This window comes from Musca autumnalis, unplaced genomic scaffold, assembly GCF_047663935.1.
Source record: "Musca autumnalis isolate F117 unplaced genomic scaffold, ASM4766393v1 scaffold_3, whole genome shotgun sequence".
In the NCBI taxonomy this organism is placed as follows: Eukaryota; Metazoa; Arthropoda; class Insecta; order Diptera; family Muscidae; genus Musca; species Musca autumnalis.
In genome coordinates this window covers 56,634,662-56,650,703 of record NW_027411866.1, presented here as the reverse complement: position 1 = coordinate 56,650,703, position 16,042 = coordinate 56,634,662, and the positions used below count along the sequence as shown (strand labels likewise).

General features: G+C 32.8%; 1 long non-coding RNA gene across 1 annotated transcript; it reads right to left on the bottom strand.

The window, feature by feature from the left end:
* Positions 1-1,143: 1,143 nt before the first annotated feature.
* Positions 1,144-7,603, bottom strand: LOC141399591 (uncharacterized). The gene is made up of 3 exons (XR_012411878.1): positions 6,919-7,603; positions 2,263-5,840; positions 1,144-2,210 (listed from the first exon to the last, which is right to left on the bottom strand). It is a non-coding gene; the product is annotated as an uncharacterized lncRNA (long non-coding RNA).
* Positions 7,604-16,042: the final 8,439 nt, after the last annotated feature.

The following is a 16,042-nucleotide window of genomic DNA, read 5'->3' as shown; positions in this document are numbered from 1 at the left end:
TGTTGACATGTCGCCACTTTGTCTACTAATATGGTGACAAAGTCAATACTTTGTCACCAGGTTGTCAACTATTGATACCTTTACCTTAATAAGAAGAAGCATTGTGTATATTGACAGATGATAGCCCAACGAAGCATCTTTTTTTAATTTTCTTAATTGTTTGGCGTAAAATCAGTTTTGCGGTTGGTGAAAAAAGTGTTTTTGTAAAAATCAATAAAATATCGTGAAAACTTAAAGCATATATTTTCAATAACAAGTATGAGCAAAAGAAAATATAAAAGACATGTGAAAAATAAACAATTCTATAGCAAAGTACGAATTCTGAGGCGACATTTGTGGTGAAATTTCGACAATTAGACATTATGTGGAACCTTTAGAAAAGATTGTGGAGCCTTATGTATATATTGTCCCTTCTCGCTGGAAATGCTGAATGCAACTAAACATAATAATGAATTACAATGTTGAAGAATTATTTGGCAGAAAATCGATTGTGAGATTTTTCCAATGTTATACAGCTGTAATAGGCAAGCAAATTTAAGGACATATTTTTTATTTATGTATGTTTATTTATACATGTTTATTCTTTTCAATTCCTAGATGTTATATCAACATTCAGCGAATCGCCTGATAAAACGTTAAGTGCAACAGAAGAAGACTATTTTAAGCAGACAAGTCATTGGTGCGACTTGGCCAAGAAAATAAAACGAAAACGTGTTTTATTATTTATATGTTAAAATGTTTAAGCTGCCTTGAAAACATTGTCTTTATTTACTAATTTTTACTTATGTGGAATCTTTGGCTTAGCCATTTAAAAATATAAAAATACTGTAATACGCAATTAGTCCGGTCAAAATAGACATGCGTATAAGGGGGAAATAGCAAAAATTCCCACAAAGCTGAATTTTGGTGGAGAGCTAGGGTTGGCCATTAGAAGCAACGTCCTAAAAGTCCCCATCGATCCCATGTGTGCAAAACAAGTTATTCGGGGTCAAAGGTCATTTTTGGAGGCATTATTCAGTTTTTTTAATTTTTCTCAAAAACGGTAATACTTAGCAAAAGCCCGCTAAAGTAAAAGTTGTAGATTCAATAATTGTCTACAAGATTGGTCTTTATGATTCTTAAAAAAGACTTACCATTTTCGAGATATCTCGATCTAAAGGTCAAATAAAAAATTAGCCGCCTAAGTACATTATGAGGAGAACCGGTTAAAGTAACGACACTATGTGTTAGATACTTCCGTAAGCTTTCAAACGATATCCACTTTGCAGTAATCGGTTCAGTAGAACCGGGTCTAACCGGTTTTTTAAATTTGGGCTTTCGGGTCTAATAACCGGCGAACCGGATCCGCAACCTTTGAAAATTATACATATCCGTAATCAGCGCAACAAACCCTACCTTCGGACAAAACTTGAAAAAAATCGGAGAGCTTTCGTTGGGGTCGTTCCCGTTGGGCTTTCGATTATACATGTAGGTTAAATGGGCTATTCTTTGCATAAAATGACTCTAACATTGAATAACTCTACTATACACCCTCCGATTTTGTTGGAACTTTTTTTTAGAAGATAGCTATAATTTCGCTCTTCACGAAAATATATATTTTTTTGGGGGACAGACCCGATTACTTCGCTTATTTTAGCCGGTTTGTCTGAATATGTGCATATTTCCCTTATAAGTGCGTAAAAATCATGTGTTTTTTAGAACAGCTATATCTCAAGAATGGTTCCTTCTAAGAAAAAAATTATAAGAGTCAAACTTGTAGATAATTTTTCTGTCTACAATATTTACTTTAGTCACTTTTTGATTAGATCAACCGTTTTCAAAAAATAAATGCGAAAACCTAAAAACCCTTAAATTTTGACCTTTGACCTCGAATAATTTTTTTTTCACACATGGGATCTATGGGGACTTTTAGGACGTTGCTTCTAATGGCAAACCCTAGCTCTCCACCAAAATTCAGCTTTGTGGGAATTTTTGCTATTTCAATGTCTATTTTGACCGGACTAAATTTGTACATTTTTAGCATTTTCAATATTATTTGTTTTATTCTTTAATGAAATAAAGTATTTAAACAAATGTGTAGCTTCATCTTCTTATTAGACGTACTATATAGCAGTTTTATCTATGAAAAGTTCCAAATAAGCTAAAAAATTTAGTATTGAAAATCTGGTACTATTGACTAACTAACTCCAATGTCTATACTGACTTACTACCTCCAATGTCTATACTGACTTACTACCTCCAATGTCTATACTGACTCACTACCTCCAATGTCAACACATGGTTCCTCAGGAACTACTGACTTACTATTGACTTACTAGTTCCATTGTCAGTACTGACTTTCGAATGACACGTTCATACAAAATGTCTATAGGAAATTACATTAGTTGTCTACAGTTTGTCAGTAGTACTGTTGACAATGTCAGCAGTAAGTCAGTATAGATTCACTATTGACATTTCCTACAGGGAACCAACAACCTAAACAAAAGATAAGGAGAAGAAAAACAAGATAGCACCACCACTCATCCCAGCGTTGTCAGTATTGGGGATTTTTCCCCAAATTGGGGAATTTTTATTTGAAATGGGGAAAAAAATTTCGACTTGGGGAATTGGGAAAATGTTGAGGAAATCTGAAAAATATTTGGGGATTTTTGGGGAATTTCCATTTGACTACTTCAGATTATCTGATCTTTTTAATTTCAGTACGTGAATAGTAGTAGAGCACGCGTGACGCACAAATAACATGCATCATATACTAACTAATCGCATCTGTAATAATTTATGACAGATTTGAAGTGTTATCATGCGGTTCGATGACTGACAGCGTACTAGATCAGTGGGTTGAATTGAAATAACATTTTCCACCGTTTCTACGGCTGAAGTGGACTTAACTGCGGAAATGATTTCTGGATTTATTTAACATTCATGGCTCCAATTATAAAAGAGATAAATATGCTTAGGCCCGTTATTATATTCTTTTTGTAGTTAAATGTTGGCCAATATCGGACAGATAACCCGTTTTTTATTCCTACAAGTTTGCTTTAATAATAAGTGGCAGATGAACTAAAATGAACTTTGTGTTCCTTTTAAAATTTAAAGTTCGCCCAAAAACAAGAAAAATTTGAGAGCATATTCAAATCAACCAATCCGATTTGAGTAAATTTGATGTATACAGACTGTTTTGCTTGAAATGGAATAGAAGATGTAAAAACAAATCCCTGGCTCCCATGAGGAGCCACGGATCTAGGCTTTAATTTTGACTTGTACTTTTTTGACTAGACAATTATTAAAGTTAAAAAGACCAGTGCCGAATATCTTAAACGCTGTTAATACAAATGCTGAAACCGATGCCTACAAATATGCAATTTCTTAAATTTACAAGCAATTTTACCCCAATATTTGCAGCAATTTACTGGGTCAACACAATTTTAGCTATATACGAACCTTTTTAGAACCAGTCAACACAAACATCTCCACCGATGTTTACGAATCGCAATGGAGAAAGTTATCATTCGTAAATTGGAGATGGTATTAAATATGCTTTCCGTTCCTACAAGTAATTATTAAGTAGAAAGAGTCTTCTATTTTGAACCATATTCAGAAATAAAATGCAGTACGAGTTACTTGAATAAATAATCAATTTTCTAACAACTCCATTTGTTGTAGAAATTTTGAACCACCTAAAGACTTGTTACAACTCTTTCATTATAAAAATTCACATAAATCCAATGAGACTAATGATTCTGAATCACTTGAAAGTGAAGTTTTCAATATCGTTAGTTTAATGCATATATAAGTGTATAGAATACTTTACAAGTTTAATGATATGAATTTCAATAGTAAAATAAAACTACTTTTGATTTTTTTGTAATTATTTGTTAAAAAATTTATGGGGATTTTTTTGAGGAAATTCAATAAAATCTGGGGAATTTTGGGGAAAAGTTTTGGACAAATTGGGGAAAAGAGGCTAAAAAATACTGGCAACGCTGACTCATCCGCACACTGCATGATGTTGCTCTTGGCTCACTGGCTGGCTGGCTGACTTGGATATTTGATCCGTCCCGCAGTCCTCCAATACTTTAATGGTATGTTGCTCAACATACGTACATACATGCTATTGTACCCATCGTAACACTGAAAGTTATTTAGTGCGAATTGCATTTATTGTTGTTGCTGTTTTACTTTATCTTGTGTAGTTGTTGTTTTGTACAATTTTCCCTTCTTTGCGACACTGTGAACTTTGATCGTCACTTTGATGTAAACAACGCATATAAAGCAAATAGTATTGTTACGGAATTAGATTTAACTAATGTCCGTGTAGACGTTGTTTTATTCCCCAGTACGATTTGTACCAAATAAAACAGGGTTCGTTTTAGATTACGTTTCTACAATGCTTTATTTACTTTATTACACTTATTCAGAACCGACTTTAATTACTAAGCACACAGCACACGAATCTGTGCAACGAACACACAGACGCACATTCGCACTAAGCGAACAACCATACTCACATACATACATGGGGGAATTAGAGTTGGGCAATCTAGTTCCTAGTTCCTTGTACCAGTTACAAAACGTATGAGTAACATCATGAAATATAACGTGTGATAGTAAGTATACGCAGTTTGTTCAAAGAAAAAATGTGGGCCGTTGGAACTGCGAAAGGAACTAGATAGTTCCAAATAGTTCCTTTGGCACAACTCTAGGGGGAATACAGGCGAACGACAAGCACAGTAATGACGTAATTACAACAACAAACAAATGCAAGAAGGAAGTAGCAACTAAACGATAATTACATGATTATGGCAAAACAGACAAAAGCACATTGATAAAAGGTAAAGTAACATCTAGAATAATGAAGAGAGTTCTACATGGTAGTTGTTGTTGCTTAAATAAAGTAACTGCGTAATAAAAACTTTACGTTACAATTCAAATTTTTAAATTAACGGAAATTAAACTAAATTAACCTAAATCTATCAGTTACATTCGTAACAGTATTTTTTACAAAGACCTTAAGTCTGTCTGGTTACTTTCCCAGCAAAATTGTCCAGCAAGAACTTTCTCAGAGATCACTGTTGGGCAGAAATGCTCGGCCTCATACACAAAAGTGTAAAAAATACATGAGTCTCTCGCAATTTGCCCACCATTGTCAGAGATTAAGAGGTTTTTATTCTCTTTTGCTAGAAAATTTTAAAAAGTAAACAGACACTTTCCCAGCAAAAACCAGCAAGCAATCAGCTGGCTTGCCAAAAACAAAACAATTTGTCCGCCAATAAAGGAAGCAAACACGTTGTATTTTATTAAAAATAAAACAGAAAATTAACCAAGAAAAGATTTTTCCGCTTTGCAAACTTGTTCTCCAAAAAAAAAAAAAAAACAATACAGTTAGGCTTGTTGTTTCCACAATAAAATTGCTTTTAATTTTCACAAACATAAACCAACAAAAAATTAACAACAGATGATTGATTGTTCTCAGGAAGAAGAAGAGTTAAAAGTTCTTGCTAGAAGAAATTTGTCCAGCAAGAATTTGCAAACTCTCAGTGAAAGAACAGTCAAAATTTCTCTCTCAAATCGCTCTCTTTTGCTGGTTTTTTGTGTTAACAGACGACTTCCAGCAACAATTGCTACAAGTTGTTACAAATTTTATGGTAACCAGACAAACCTCTTGTATTACTTCCACTAGCTGCTCCTCCTGAACTACTGCCCCACCAAAACTACTGTTACGTTGTTTATCGGTCGCCGATCGTAGTCCCTTTCCTGTAGGCTATCACTTCCGGTGAGAGTGGGGCGGCTATTGTTTGTGCTAGCTATAAATAGCTTTTTATGTGCTTCTGTGTTATGCGCTGTTAAAAGATAGAAAATAAAATATATAAATAAATAAATTTTTTGTGCAGTATTAGAAGCATCAAAACATGAAAAATACGCATTTTGAACTCAGTTAAAAGCAAACATATGTCATATTTATTCAATTCAACAAAAAAAACTATATAAATAACAATAACAAAAAACAAAAACCATATTAGTAACACCAACAATAACAAGTAAAGCAAAACACAAAAATTACAAAAAAAAAAAAAAATAAAAACTATATAAGTTACAAAACCAAAAACCATATTAGTAATATGCTGTATATATTAGAGCTTTTTACAGGGTTAACCTTCGTTATAAGGATTTGTTTGAAATATAAGCAATGGAATTCACATTTCAGTCTTTTTGTTAAATTCGGTTTATACAATGAAATGGCAAATAAAAACACAAAAATTATAAAAAAAATAAAAACTATATACAAAACCAAAAACCATATTAGTAATATGCTGTTTATATTAGAGCTTTTTACAGGGTTAACATTCGTTATAAGGATTTGTTTGAAATATAAGCAATGGAATTCACATTTCAGTCTTTTTGTTAAATTCGGTTTATACAATGAAATGGCAAATAAAAACACAAAAATTATAAAAAAAAATAAAAACTATATACAAAACCAAAAACCATATTAATAATATGCTGTTTATATTAGAGCTTTTTACAGGGTTAACCTTCGTTATAAGGATTTGTTTGAAATATAAGCAATGGAATTCACATTTCAGTCTTTTTGTTAAATTCGGTTTATACAATGAAAACACAAAAACTTTATAAAAATTAAAACTATATATATAACTATATACAAAATCTATGCATTTGGTAGTCCATTGGAGGAACTAGCATTTGATGTGTGGAGTGTTAATTTGTTTTTTTGTTTTTTGGTAGCTTCCAGCATTTCTACTCTTCTTCTCACAACTCTGACTCTAATGTCATTTTCATCAAAGTTTATGTCTTTCTCTGAAAATTTTCTGTATTTTGCCCTTTTTGCACTTTCTACGAAACGAGTCTTCGAGTAGTATCCTCCTTCAAACTGATATAAATGATGTAGAAGAGACTTACGTGGAATCTTTAACACATCTGAAATGCTAATCAGTGAGCATTGGCCTGTGTGGCATAGGTATAATCCAATTCTGTACTCTTCTTCCGTGTAGGGCTTTTTCTTTTTGCCCACGCTTCCACGAATATCACTTTCTGATGGTGTTCTTGGACTTGGGAGAAGAAGAAAAATATATTTGTTATTAGCAAAATGCCAATTGACAAATGTAAATGTCAAAATAAAAACGCCAATTGTGGGTGTTCTCACTATAAAGAAGGGCGGTTGGGTTTCTGCTGTAAGCCTCGAAAGTATTTCAGTAATGGAAATATTTTCCTCAAGATTCATCCACCAAGGAAATATGGAAATGGAAAAAAGGAAAGAAAATGCGATGTATAAGAGGTTTGGAATAAGAACAGTAATGGTTCTTCTTTATTGAATTCAGTAAAACAGAACGACTTCTTACCAAGAACAACAGTACTGGTTGATGCTTAGTTGACAAGCATCAACCCAAGTTAATTCTGTTGGGTACCAACTTTCCACTACATCGAATGGTGGAAAATTGGCACTTAAGCATGATTGATCCACTATTTCTTATGCACTCCTTCCACCTAATGCTCTAATAATTAAAAATTTTCTTTGTTCTTCGGAGAAATGTTCTTGGCCTCTAATTAATTGTGCCAAAACCATTATTCCGCGAGACATTTTTTAGCTTTTATTTGAAAGTATATAAACTGAAAGAAAATATCCTGAAGTTCATTTGTAAATTATTCCTTCATATGAACTTAAGTAAGGCCTCGTTCACTGTTTATATAACCTGGCACCTTTTAGTAGATCTGGCAACCCTCCTGATCTAATTATTCTGTAGGTAATATTTATTGTAATTGATAGCAGTCCATCCTGGTGAACGAAAAAAATCATAAAACGCCTTAGTTTTCAGATATTCGCGGTATATGACCTATAGGACCCTGTTTACGTGTAATATGACATGGTACTCCCATGGTCCATATGGTAACCCTCCTAGTAGGGATATTCTATGCCTAATATTGTTGGTACTTGTTAGTAGTTAACCCTGTTTAAGTATAACATTCATAAAAGGTCATGATTTTCAATTTACCAAAAATATGGGTTATTTTGGAACCTCCATTAAATTTCGAAAACATTTATTTGACAGCTTGAATAATATGGGTTTTCGTTATTTTGTGTTGGCCTACGTGGGTCAATTTTTTATTTATACATTCTATCTTGTCTTTGATAAGTCTACCAACTATTTTTTGCAAAAAAACCCGACATTTTTATCCCAATTATCAGCCATTTTTCATTAATTAATACAGAAAAATGTTAGTTTTCATGGTTCGATAACAATTACTTGACAAACTGTATATGGATTCTTGTTCTGTGAAAATTTTAAATGAAAAAAATTTCCTTTATAAGTATTTTTTTCATTTGACAGTTTTTCCTTTATAAAAGTTTTCATTTCACATGCTCTTCGTCCAGAACCTGCAAGAAACAGAGGCTGACTTCCGAAACGTCAGTTGCTGTGTATTCGTGCAGGGGTCTTAGATCGAGTTCCCCACTACTGCAAGCAATTTCATAAAATTACTACAGTATGCAAAGTTCATATTCGTACACCCCTAAAAAATGAATAAAATCGTTATTAATTCCATATTTTATGTGCAAATATGAAATAATTGATGGGAATTACCATAACGAAGAAAGATTTAAGAATAACAAAACAAATTTTGAATTTATTCCGTCATTTAGGTATAGATGGCGCCTGTGTGGGTGGCAAAGTTCGTATTCGTACAGCTAAAAGCAATATAAATTTGGAGTTTTTAAGGATTTTCAAAGCAAAATACAGCAGATTTTTGTTCTTTTCTTCTTTTGGAATGCCTCTGCTATAGAAATATGTACAAATAACGGTAATTTTATTAAAAATTTTGCATGAATAAAAAGTAGGACGAATATTTGAAATAATTAAGAAAAATGTGCTAGATATGATTAAATATTGCAATTTATTACCGAATTTTGGACGAAAATAGCTAATAGCAGTCCTTCTGTACCAATATTCGAGTTCTAATATGAAAATAAATGTTGTCAGCGTTTGGAAATGCAAAGAAACGTAATCCGGGCTTAGGTAAAGTAAGCACATTTTTGGTTTTTACTTGGTGAAAATCGCACGTTTAGTTTTATATTTGACATTAAATGTATTGAAGTGTTAGAATACGGTTTCGAACATCATTTTATGTCAAGACATATCGGAAATTAAGAGGAATAATAATTTTTTAAGGATGAAAATTTCCACGAAAATAATGCATTACTTTAAAAGGTTACCCCACGTTCTTTCCTGGACAATTTACTTCATTCTTTTGACATTTTTGCACTCATTTTGGATCCTTCGGTAAAGAAATATAATTTTCAAGAAGTAAAACCCATTATTTTCGCAATTTTGGCAGCCATAACCCTCGTTCATAGTAAGCGTAGAATTTCAGTTGTATGCGGACAGTATGAAAACTTGTACAGTTTCATTTTTCTTCATAATTTCTCACAGTTTTTGACATAAAATGATTTTCGAAACCGTATTCTAAAACTTCATTACATTGAATGTCAAATATAAAACGAAACTTGCGATATTCACCAAGTATAGACCAAAAATGTGTTTTCTTTACCTAAGCCCGGATTACGTTTCTTTGCATTTCCAATCGCTGCCAACATTTATTTTCATATTATACCTCGAATATTGTTACAGAATGACTGCTATTAGCTATTTTCGTCCAAAAATCGGGAAAAAGTTGCAATAGTTAATCATATCTAGCACATTTTTCTTAATTATTTCAAATATTCGTCCGACTTTTTATTCATGCAAAATTTTTAATAAAATTACCGTTATTTTTACATATTTCTATATCAGAGGCATTCCAAAAGAAGAAAAGAACAAAAATCTGCGGTATTTTCCTTTGAAAATCCTTAAAAACTCCAAATATATAGTGTTTATAGGTGTACGAATACGAACTTTGCTACCCAGACAGGCGCCATCTATACCTAAATGGCGGAATAAATTAAAATTTTGTTTTGTTATTCTTAAATCTTTCTTCGTTATGGTAATTCCTATCAATTATTTCATATTTGCACATAAAATATGGAATTAATAACGATTTTATTCATTTTTTAGGGGTGTACGAATATGAACTTTGCATACTGTATAAAAACCCCTAGTTTCTTGCACGAATACGAAGCAACTGACGTTTCGGAAGTCAGCCAGAATTTAGTCCAAGAACCTGCAAGAATCTACAGATTTTTACTACGATAACAATTTCACAATTGGTCTGTTCCAGAACTCAACAACTTTTTACTATTTTTTCGATAAGGTAAAGGAAAAATTGTTATCGTATTAAAAATGTTTTTTCATGCAAGTTCTGGAACAGGCATCATGTTATAAAAAAATGGTAAAAGTTAGTTGATTCTTAAAGTTCATTAGTGAATTTATAGAAAAAATTTACTCCAACGGCACATGTACTGTGCACTTGCAGTGGCTAAACGGCATCCGCGGATACACACTTTTTGCTGGGATATACTCTGTTCCAGAACCTGTACGAATTTGTTTCCTTTGTTATCCAAAAAAATTAGAGAAATTAATAGATTCTTGCAGTTCTGGAACAGAGCAATAAAGGCCTCGACACATAAGCGGCTGGCTTTCTGGCTGAAGAAATTTCTGGTAAAATACTAAAGACCAAGTTCGACCTAATTCAAATGTGGTTCTGACATTTCATTATTCCTTTTCCAGAAATGACTTCAGTTAGAAAGCCAGCCGCTTATGTTGCTAATGCGGCTTTCGATTAGGCTGTCCTTCCAACTACACAATCGAACCCAACACACTAATATCGAATGAGGGTACGTTCTATTGACTTTTTTATGACACATCACAACATATAAAAGTGATCTTGATGCAAGTGATCCCGCACTAGCCCACCCTTCCTGTATCCAGAATGTCCATACCTTCTTTTGTCTGGACCCCCCGCAAACCACACATTGACTCACACACTTACTTCACCGCAAATTTCCCCAAGTTATAGGCCGTTTACATATAACCGGGTTAACCCAGTGGGTCTGGGTTTCAAATGTCATTCCTCGAGCTTTTGTAACACATTTGTTTTGAAAAATTCATTTGATTGTGCGTGTTTAGAAACATTGAATATATTTAGAAGAAATTTAGTTTTGTTTTCCGGTTGGACAAAAGGATAAATTTTTGTTTTATCAAATACATCTTTGAATTTGTTGTATACTAGACCAAGACTGGTTTTGTTTGTCGCATTTGAGACAAATTTACTGTATGATTCATTATGAAACATTTTGAATTTTAAGAGTTCTTTTGCAGTAAGATATAACGATCGTTGTTCGGGAGGTAAAACAGCTGCCAAAGCATATATTATATGAACTGGTGTTGATGGGGTTAAGCCAAGGTTTTTTCTCAGAATTTGATTCTGGAATGTTGTTATTTTTATTGATATATTTGGGCATATGAGCCATAGAGGAAATTGAATTCTCAACTTTAGAAAAAAGCAGCGATTTAGCGAGATTAATAGAAATACTGGGGTGTACCCCTCTTTTCTTTGCATTAATCATTTTTAACGCATTTAATGTAGTTTTACAGGAGTCTAAAGCTTCATCATAATGATTTTTTAGTGTGAGGCTATTTTTTATATGCCTTCCCAAAAATTTGATTTTCTCTACAGCGTTGATTGATGATCCGCGTATGGTAATCTGAGGAATTGTCCTAGGTCCCTTTGCCACATACATCACAGCAGTTTTCTCTACGTTATATGTTAGGTTTAATGATTCCAAGAGACTGCAGAATTGATTGGCTTTTGCTTGAAGCGTGAGATTTGCAGCATCAAAGTCTTTATGTGCAGCCAAGATTATAAAATCGTCAGCAAATTGAAAGATTTTCGTAGACTGATCATTTATTCCGTGCAATCCAAGAGTATATGTATATGTTAAACAGAGTGGGACTCAGGCAACTTCCCTGCGGTAGACCATTATAAATTACCAGATTTTCTTTACCCATAACTGAAGTTCGTTGTCTTAGAAAGTGTACAATCCAATTTGTGATCTCATTTGGACATTGAAGTTCATTTAAAATTTTGTAAAGTAGTTCGATTTTTACGCAATCGTATGCTTTTGAAATATCCAAAGAAAGGATGATCACTTTTTCGCCTTTTTCCTTGTGGACATTGATAGTATATCACAGATTGTTTATACACATTGATGCTGACAGGTGCTTTCTGTACGCGTAAGTATTGTCCGGTAAAATATGATTGGTGTCAAGGAAAAATTGGAGTCTTTCCTTTACCATAAGGTTGATTGTTTTGGCAAATACAGGAATGAGAGCGATAGGCCTAAAATTTATTTATTTATTTATTTTTGTTGTTGCGAAGAAGCCATTTGGCCTATTAATATCACAACATGCAATAACTACAAATGTGGTCTTCGAATCAGGAAATGTATCTTAAAATATTACAATTCAAATCTTATAACTATAAGTATAATTAAATGTACATATGTGTGAGCGCTAAAAAACTACAAGGCATGAATAAGGCTCCCCAGCCAAAATAAAAAAAGAGTTAATATTTGCCTATTGTTGGTAATAACAAAATGAATCAATGCACCAGAATTCCAATACAGTAGACTCTACAAAACAAATGACAAGTTATATTCGTGACAATAATATTACATCAGCCCAACGTATTATTAACTGCAAAGCTTTCAAACCTTTGTCGAAATATACTTCTGGAAAACGAAAATTTTCGTAGCTCTGCAGGAAGATGATTCCATAAACGAAGAGAGCGAACAATAAAAGATCTTTCGTATAATGATGTTGAAAAACGTGGAAATGTAAGTTGTGTGTTTCTAGTAGATCTAGAGAAAGCAAGCCGATCTCGCAGGAGACCGGGAAGTTCAGAAATTACCGATTTATAAAGAAATGAAACAACTCGTAGCTGAACAAAAGTATTAAACGGGACTCCTAGGAAAATCATTGCCTGCTCCGAAATATGGTCATATCGGCGCATGTTATAAACATATCTTACAATCATATTGAACAGCTTTTCTACTTTACCAAAATGTTCATGCGTTGTACCCGATATAACTTCTATGCCATAAGAAATGATAGATATTAACATAGAATAAGCAAGATTTTTCTTGACAAAGAGAGGCAAATACAATTCAGTAGAATACAATTTCCGGAGAATATTAACTACTCTAGGGTATAACGCGTCTATATGCGCTGAAAAATCAAGTTTTGTGTCGAGTATAACTCCTAAACATTTTAAATGATCAACAAACTCAATCAACATTCCATTAAGTTGTATATTAATACCATTATTCAGGCGACATAAGGGACCCAGAACTATAGCTTTGGTTTTAGAAACATTCACTACCAAATTATTGTTACCTAACCAACGTGATATAGAGCACAAGGTAGTATTAATATCATGCTCCAACTGAGCGCTGGATTTACCTTTAAACAGTAAATGTATGTCATCAGCATACAAGAATGGACGACAACTGCTATTACATAAAGAACTACCAATGTCATTGAGGTATAAAATGAAAAGAAGGGGGCCTAAAATGGAACCTTGAGGTACCCCACCATAAATATTACATCTGCTGGAAATAACACCGTTAAGGGAAACGTACTGAGAACGTCCTGACAAATAGGAACAAATTAACTTACAAGAAGTGCTATCAAACGCATAGTTACAGCGTAGCTTCTCAATTAACCTCGAATGGTCTACACAATCAAACGCCTTGGACAAATCAAGGGCAACAAGAACATTACTCTCACCTCCATCAACAGTCTCCCTAATCAGATCCGTTAAATCTACTAACAGAGAGGTGGTACTAAGTCCACGCCTGAAGCCATATTGATAATTATAGATAAAAATTGGTGGGAACCTCTAAGTCTTTGCCTCGCTTGGGTATTGGAACAATTTTTATTTTTCTCCACTCATCTCTAATTTTACACTCTTTCCAGGAATCGTTCATAGCAGTAAGCAAATTGTGTTTGGCTGAAATTGATAATTGATTGACCATCTCGTAAGTGTAACAGTTATGTTATGATTTTGTGTGTGCGAACTCACCCTACCATAACAGAGAGAAACAGTTGTGTGTTGTATAACAACAAAAAACTGTGGTACCACAGATATTTTTCAAATACTATAAATACCATTGGTGGAACAACTGGAATTGTGTGATTTATGGCTACTTATGCATAGCAAAAAACATAATACTCGTAGAAATTGGAAATTAAGGGATATTGGAAAAAATATATTAATATTAATGAAAATAATTAAAAACATTGTCAAGTAATTGTTTTTGAACCAAGAAAACGAAACTTTTTTGTATTAATTTATGAAATGATAAAAATTTCGGAGCATGTGCAAAAAATAGTTGGTCGACTTATTTAAGACAAGATTGTATGGATAAATAAACAATTAATTTAAAAATTAGATCCGTCGATTTTATTTTTTTATCTATGAACATTGTAGTTTGAGGGGTTACCCCTAGTTGTACAGGCCAAAAAACTTAACTTTCATCAAGGCATTTTTATACAAGGTAGAAGTGACAATCAGCTGTATTCTTACTTTTTTTGTAAATTTAGTTTTCAAAATGTTATAGGGTCTACTCACGAAATTTTTAACTTCGAAATTTGCTACCACAAAATTCGTCTTTTCACAGTAAACGTGTAATAACAATGACCTACGACAGTTCTGAATGCTTTATATTTACATTTTGATTAAAATGTGTTCTAATTTAGAGGATTTTCAAAATGTATTTATGTTTTTCCTGAACAAATTTTTGGAACGACCCTATTATTCAATATTTATCTTTGACAATTAATTTTCAATAACAACAATGTTGTTTTTGTAAATTTGTTAGTTGTTGTAATTCATGCATTTACCTTATATGAATATGCCTTGATTTTCATAATTTTTTAATGGGGAAACTATCAACATTTTATGTCATGTTCACACGAGCGTTTCAATTACGTTGTTCGTCTGTCGAACGACGTACACGAATTAACCCGTTTCCACGACACTATTCGTAATTAACAGAAACATAAACAAAATTTCCTTCATTTTTGTTTCCTTGTTTTTACGAAAATTTGAACCGAAAACACATAAAATATACATTAAATGAACAGGAAAAGCAATAGACTTTCCTTCAAATGTATCTTCTATATTTAACTATACACATTTCATTCATTTTTTCCATCAATTCCGAATAATTTTGTATTTTCAATATATTTTTATATTTTTCTATTTTCAAAATTAAAGTGAGAGAGACATGTCAAAACAATGTTTGTGTGTACAGACTTTCAGTTATTTGTTTCCTTTTTCTTTCTGATTTTTTACGCGATTTTGAACTAATGGACAAGAAATGTGTGTGGAATTAAGAAGGAAACACAACCATCTTCCTTCTGCTTCTTAATAAAATGTTTAGTTCATTAATTTCCATTCATCTTTTTCCTTTTTTCTAAAAATTTTTGTGTTTTCAACAAATTTTTCTATTTTGAATTTAGACATGTCATAATTAATTTATTTCGATAAATGCTCTCATTTGTTAGAGATGGGACATATTTTATCGTTGTTCGGAGAGTATTTCTACTTGAACAACGTAGAAAAATCGTCGTTCGTTCTTAGAATTTTGTATGGGGAATCAAGTAATTTATTCGTATTTGAGGGTCGAACAACGAATAGAGAACGAACGACGTACCGTGGAAACGGGCTATTAAAGTAGATATTTTTTCATATGAAAGAGCACATCTTAGAGTATCTGTAGAATTTTTGTTGCTGAAAAATATTGCACAGTTTTGTGGTAAATGGTTACCTGCGAAACCCATTTTTTGTAAAAGAGTTTTGCGGTGCCAACGATATCACGAAAACGAATGGGCCGATCTTCATATAGTTTGGTGCTAGACAGAATTTTAAAAAATCTACTTTGGCAAAAAATTTGACCTGTAAAAGTCAACATTTCGATTTTAACGAAAAAAAATTTTAAAAAAAAAACTGTCTCGCTTAAAGACAAGGTTTTTATGTATTAAATAAGCTCCCCAAAATATACGAAGATCGGTATATTCGTTTTCGAGCT